General features: G+C 45.9%; 1 pseudogene; it reads right to left on the reverse strand.

Moving 5' to 3' along the window:
* Positions 1–3,759: 3,759 nt before the first annotated feature.
* Positions 3,760–4,530, reverse strand: LOC111186860 (myelin-associated neurite-outgrowth inhibitor pseudogene; annotated as a pseudogene).
* Positions 4,531–6,084: the final 1,554 nt, after the last annotated feature.

Below are 6,084 nucleotides of genomic sequence, written 5' to 3' on the forward strand. Positions count from 1 at the left end.
GGGATTCAAATAAGATTACTCCAGAGGTTTTCTGTTCTTCAAGTGAATAGGGTGGGAAAAGAGGCAAATCCTCTGAAACATGTAAGATCAACTCTGCAACTTTCTATCTGAAAAGATCAGACCCTCCTCTGCAGCGTGTCCTCTGCAGGCTCCTTTCAGAAAACTCAGGTTGAGCAATAAACAGCTCAGGAGAAAAAAACACACCATCATTTGAAACGTACTAGAGAGGAGAGTCACACAGTCCACCCTTCCCCTATGCCAACCACTCCTTTCTAGAGACACACCCCATCCTTAGAAAGCACCAAGAGAAGAACCAGAAGGTGTACCCCACCTCAAGCCCCACACCCTTAAGCCTGCCCTTGCACAGCCAGAGGATGTCAGACAGGCGTCCTGTCCCATCTGGGCAATGCCCAGGCTGGCAAGAACTGGGGCGTCCAGCTGTTAGCTGCCAGATAGGGAGAAGGTGACCCAACTGGTCGGAGTAATACTCTTTCCAAATGTTTACAAGGGACAGGTGAAGAATTCTGAGTTTCCTTCTTAAAAAGCAGGCCCCAATACTGATGCGTCTGGTGCCTGCCATCCTTTCTCCACCTGCTGGCAGGACAGCACTACCAGAGATTAGTATATCCCAAGCCCCAAGAATCTATTTCCTCTTGTTTGAAGTGCCGATGCCAGCAGATGGAGTGAGGCACTGCATGCCCAGCTTGGGAAGGGCAGGGCGAGTACCAAGTACCAACCAGGTGTCCAGCCCATGGCCCAGGACCACCCTCAGCTCCTGTAAATACTACATTTGCATAGCACTCAAGAAACAGAGTCATATAATACAACTGGTAGGCCTAATAACTAAACCAACAAGAATGTTGAGAAAAGATCAAACACAAGAGACAAAAGATTCTGGAAGCGCTTCTGTGCTTATCACCACGAATGGCCCTGGCCCTGATGCTGGCCTCAGTTCTCAGAGGCAGCAAGCTGATGGGACCATCACTCATCGTGAAACGTTCAGTCACCTGGCCCAGATCCAAACAGGGTTTCCCTAAGCAGAGAAACATACCTTCTAAACCTTAGGGGAAGGCTGTTGAACAAAATTTTTTAAAAATGTCCATGATGATATCTATGTTTATAGGAATTAGTTCCTTTATTTGCCTGTCTCAGCTTCTAAAATAACTGTAATTTAGTTGAAAGACTCTCAAATTAGGAATGTCACATATAAAAAATGCAAAATTTCTCGGAATGTTCTACTATTGTGCTTAGGATATCAAATTATGCAACTTTATAACAGAAGCTGTATTCCTTAATTTTACTGGAACTAAATGCTGCTAAAATTACAACATATGATAGTTTTGTTACTATTCATTATATCCAGATTCTTACCTGCTAGACAAGATCTACCTTTCACATTTGATAACTGATGCCCCGATAGTTTCAAAATTGAAAAGATCTCCACACAGATGTATTCCATAATGCAAAAGTATTTGATGAAGTCTCCCAACTCAACTTCACAAAAGGGAAACAAGATTTTTTAAGAAATTACAGGGGGGAAAGTGTTTATAAAGCTGATATAAATGGGGAGAAAACGCAACCCACTCTTTTCTTTCTCTTGAAAACACCATTTAATTCAGTGCTCGTGAAAACATTCACCCTGTGTGTGCCAAGTCTCAGGCAAGCTGGAAGAAACAGCCTATATAATTTCTCATAACTTCCTCCTGAATTCAAATGACTCCAACCCTTGCAGGTAGTCCCATGTGTGTATCTGTTTATGTGCACTCTGTTTGGGAATTTTAAAAAACATATACTAAAATCATATTTTCTCCGAACTTATTACACTAAACTGGGGAAACCAGCTTCTCTGTTACTGGATCAGTTCAGGCCCTGGAGAACATATCGATATTACAAACCGCCCACTACACAGGTGGAATTACCAACAAAGAGTTGAAGTAGTGGACACTGTGCCTGGGGTAAATGGCTGACACACACACACACACACACACACACGAATACACACAAAGGTAGGTTAAGTGCTCTTGAAGCAATTTAAAGTACTTATTAGTAAACACACTATGTTATAGACATTAGAAATGAATCTTCTGTTTACAATGATCCATGCAAAAATATTCCTACATTTCTTATAAAATAAGATGTGAAAAATAAAATTATGAAGAGTACTCACTATAAAAAATAAGGTTACCAAAGGCTCAGGGGTCAGGTATCCCACTCACCATCCGGGGCTGAATGCCACCCCAGTGCCGGAGCCCTGACCAGCTGCCGGAGCCGTAAGGAGAGTAAGGTGCCCTCCCCATCTGAGGCCCACAGCGCTTGAAATGACGTTGGGGTGACAGACCGCTGACAGACCGCTGAAAGGGAACAACCCTCACCCCCCACCCCCTCTGACTTCATCTGAGGACAGACCCACACACACACCCATCGATACAAGTTGGGCACATTTAGGCAAAAAATCCTCTTGGTTTCTTATGTACAATATTCAGATTTTAAACACAAAATCCTTTCTGTAATAAGTTCTGGCAGGCAAACACGTTCTGATGCTGCCTGGCCCTTTGCTGTCCACACGTGCTTTGTGCTGAGTGTCCCCAGCCGCAAGAAGATATGGCCAAAGGGGCTCACAGACAACAGGCGCCAGCCCTTTCCTCACACCTCCCCACAGCCATCTCCACGAGCGCCCTCCAGGTGGTCTCAGAGGACAAGTCCCCATCGAGTGCATGGGCCAAAACACAGGCACAGCCCTGCCTCTCTACAAGGAACAATCAGTATCCAATAAAGTTTTGTTCCCTTTTAAAAGTTCTTAAATATACAACTTTCTTTATAACACACAGCTGAATGAAGTCTTTGCCCTTCCTTGTGGGAGGGAGAACAACAATGCCTACATACGTTTTCAGGTGACTCAAACATTTCCCCCGAGGGGGCGGGGGAAAGGAATGATTTTTCTAAGCTAAATAAAGGAGAGGCCAATACCTCCTCCAAGTGTGGCTGGTTCTCTTTCACATATCTTCCATGCCAGGAAAATAATTTCGCTCTACATAGGACTTTTCCATTAAACATATAGAAAGCATCATCTCTATCTGTAAGAGATTTGTAATGAAAATTTAGATGGCAGAGAAAATTGCTTTGCTGATACATAAACCACCTTTTGTCCCTAACTGGATTCATGGTAATCCCTAAGGACATCCACATCACACTGACCCCACAAGCCTAAATGGAGAGAAAGCCATTAACCTGGCTGCACCCCAAGCAGCGGTGGCCTCCCCACACTCTCCCTGTCCCTAAAACTCTCTCCCAGTGCAGTCCGTGCAAAAGGAACAGATGGGTGGAAAGTAGAAGTCCATGTTTCCAATTGGCAACCTCCATCAACACCAAAAGGCTGAAGAATCATCAAAGAGATTTCAGATGCTCTATGAAGAAATTCACTTTAACACTTATAACTTTAAGACTTTGCATACATTACAAGAGTGCATTGATGATACAAGTCGTAAAATGCTTTTCCATTCCTTTGGATTTTGCATATGATGGTTCTGCGTCAGTCACTGCAGGTAGATGGAACAAGCTTTGTTTTTGTGTTGTTTTTTTTTTAAACATGCATTCAGCTAGATATGATTCAGAATAGATTAATACTCCCTTTTTTTCATTACAGTTAGCTAAAAAATTGCCTGGCAGCCCACCAAACAGGATTTGCTTTAAGACCAACCCACAGAGCCAGTTGGAGACTGAGGGCGCCGGGACCTGCTGGGCCGGCCGTAGCAGTGTTTAGCTAAGTATCGAGAGCATTAAGAACAAAGTCCTGGTTGGAGGCGCAAGGCCTGCAGCACCAGCTGTGGAACCTCCACGATGTGACTGCACAGCTCCATCCGAAAACGTTTGCAGGGTGATCACCACTGAGGGGCCACATAGCTGTAGGTGGGTGTTCCTGGGGCCCGATAAGTGGGCACAGTGATGGGGTGGGGGGCGACAGGAGTTGGGGAGTGGGCGGGCAGGCAGCAAGGTAGCCGCTGACATGGCTATAGTGGTCCCCGCCACCGTGCCCATGGTGACCCCGTTGCCTCTAGGCAGAGGGATGGGAGCAGGGGACACCGTCGCTGGCATGCTGTTGGGCTGCACCACTGTGGTGTGGTGCATGACGTGACTGGGCTGCATACAGGGGCTGGGGGTAGTACGTGCCTTGCTGTGCGTGCGCGCTCTGCTGGGGGTAGGCACTTCGCAAGGGGTGTCCAGCGGTCTGGTAGTGGTTGGGGAGGAGGAGTACGGTGGCACCGCCCCGCTGGTGGGGGAACAGGACACTTTGTAAGGTGTGCCAGGAGTGTAACCTGTTTGGAAGGTAGGATTCGCTCCAGAGTACGTGTTGGGGGAATAGGCAGGAGATGCTGCGTAACCCATGGGGAAACCAGCTGGATATCCAATTTCTTTGGCATTTGCATAGGGAACCGCAGAAGAACCCGGGCTATAAACAGGATTCATGATTTCAAGAACGCGCCGCGGCGGCGGCCTGGGCCTCGGTGACCAGCGCTCGCCGGCCCGGGGCGGGCTTGGCGAGGGGCGCGCGCCGCGGAGGCCTGCTCCGATGCGCGGCTGAGCCACGAGGCCCAGGTTGCCGCCGCCGCCTCCCCGGTCCGCGTTCCGCCTGGCCCAGCTCGGCCCGGCCCGCCTCTTCGCAGCCCGCGCTCCCTGCCGACGCTGCGCAGTCGCCCTTCACATAATCTTAATCACATTCAGTTGCGTATTGTATGCTTGGCTGAGTGTAGTCAGTTAGTGAGCAACTCTGGGAATTTAGCTTAAAAAAAAAAACGCCAAGGCTTTTAGTAAAGACGTTAAGACAGCTCAACAAGGAAAGAATAGTCTTTTCAACAAATGGTGCTGGAACAACTGGATATCAACATGCAAATGATGAAGTTGGACCCCTACGTCTTACCATATATGAGAATTAACTCAAAATGGATCAAAGACCTAAATGCAAGAGTTAAAACTATGAGTCATATGAAGACATAAGTGTAAATCTTTGTGACCTTGAATTAGGCAGTGGTTTTTTAGTTATGACACCTGAAGTTCAGGTGTGAAAGAAAAAAAGTAGATAAATTGGACTTCATCAAAATTTAAAACTTTTGTGCATCAAAGGCCACTATTGAGAAAAAGAAGACAACCCACAGAATGGGAAAAATCATATATCTGAGAAGGGTCTAGAATCTTAAAGAGTTCTTTAACTCTTATAACTCATCAGTAAAATGACAACCCAACGATAAATGGGCAAAAGGTTTGAACAGACATTTCTACAAAGCAGATACACAAAAGGTCAATAAGGATAAGAAAAGATGTTGAATATCATTGGTCACTAGGAAAATGCAAATCAAAATCACAGTGAGATACCACTGCATCCCACTAGCATGGGTATAATCAAAACAATTGACCATCAAAAAGATGGCAAAGCTGGAGAAATTGCAGTATTCATATACTGCTGGTGGGAAAGTAAAATGGTGCAGCTGCTTTAAGGAAAACATTTTGGGGCATCCCTGGTGGCACAGTGGTTAAGAATTCGCCTGCCAATGCAGGGGACAAAGGTTCAAGCCCTGGTCCAGGAAGATCCCACATGCTGCGTAGCAACTAAGCCCGTGTGCCACAACTACTGAGCCTGTGCTGTAGAGCCCGCAAGCCATAACTACTGAGCCCACGTGCCACAACTACTGAAGCCCTCGCTCCTAGAGCCCGTGCTCCACAACAAGAGAAGCCACTGCAATAAGAAGCCTGTGCAGCACAGTGAAGGGTAGCCCCCGCTCAACGCAATTAGAGGAAGCCCGCCCGCAGCAACAAAGACCCAACGCAGCCATAAATAAATAAATAAATAAAAATTTTTAAAAGATACGTTCACGTAAAAACTTGTACATGAATGTTCATAGTAGCATTATTCATAAGTAGCATTATTCCCCAAAAGTGAAAGTAATTTAAATGTCCATCTACTGATGAATGGATAAATAAAATGTGGTCTATCCATACAATGGAATATTTAGCCATAAAAAGGAACGAAACACTGACACATGCTACAATGTGTATGAACCTTGAAAACTATGCTAAGTGAAAGAAGCCAAG

This window comes from Delphinapterus leucas, chromosome 14, assembly GCF_059928025.1.
Source record: "Delphinapterus leucas isolate spDelLeu-1000000601 "Yukka" chromosome 14, BTC_Dleu_Yukka2, whole genome shotgun sequence".
NCBI classification, from domain to species: Eukaryota; Metazoa; Chordata; class Mammalia; order Artiodactyla; family Monodontidae; genus Delphinapterus; species Delphinapterus leucas.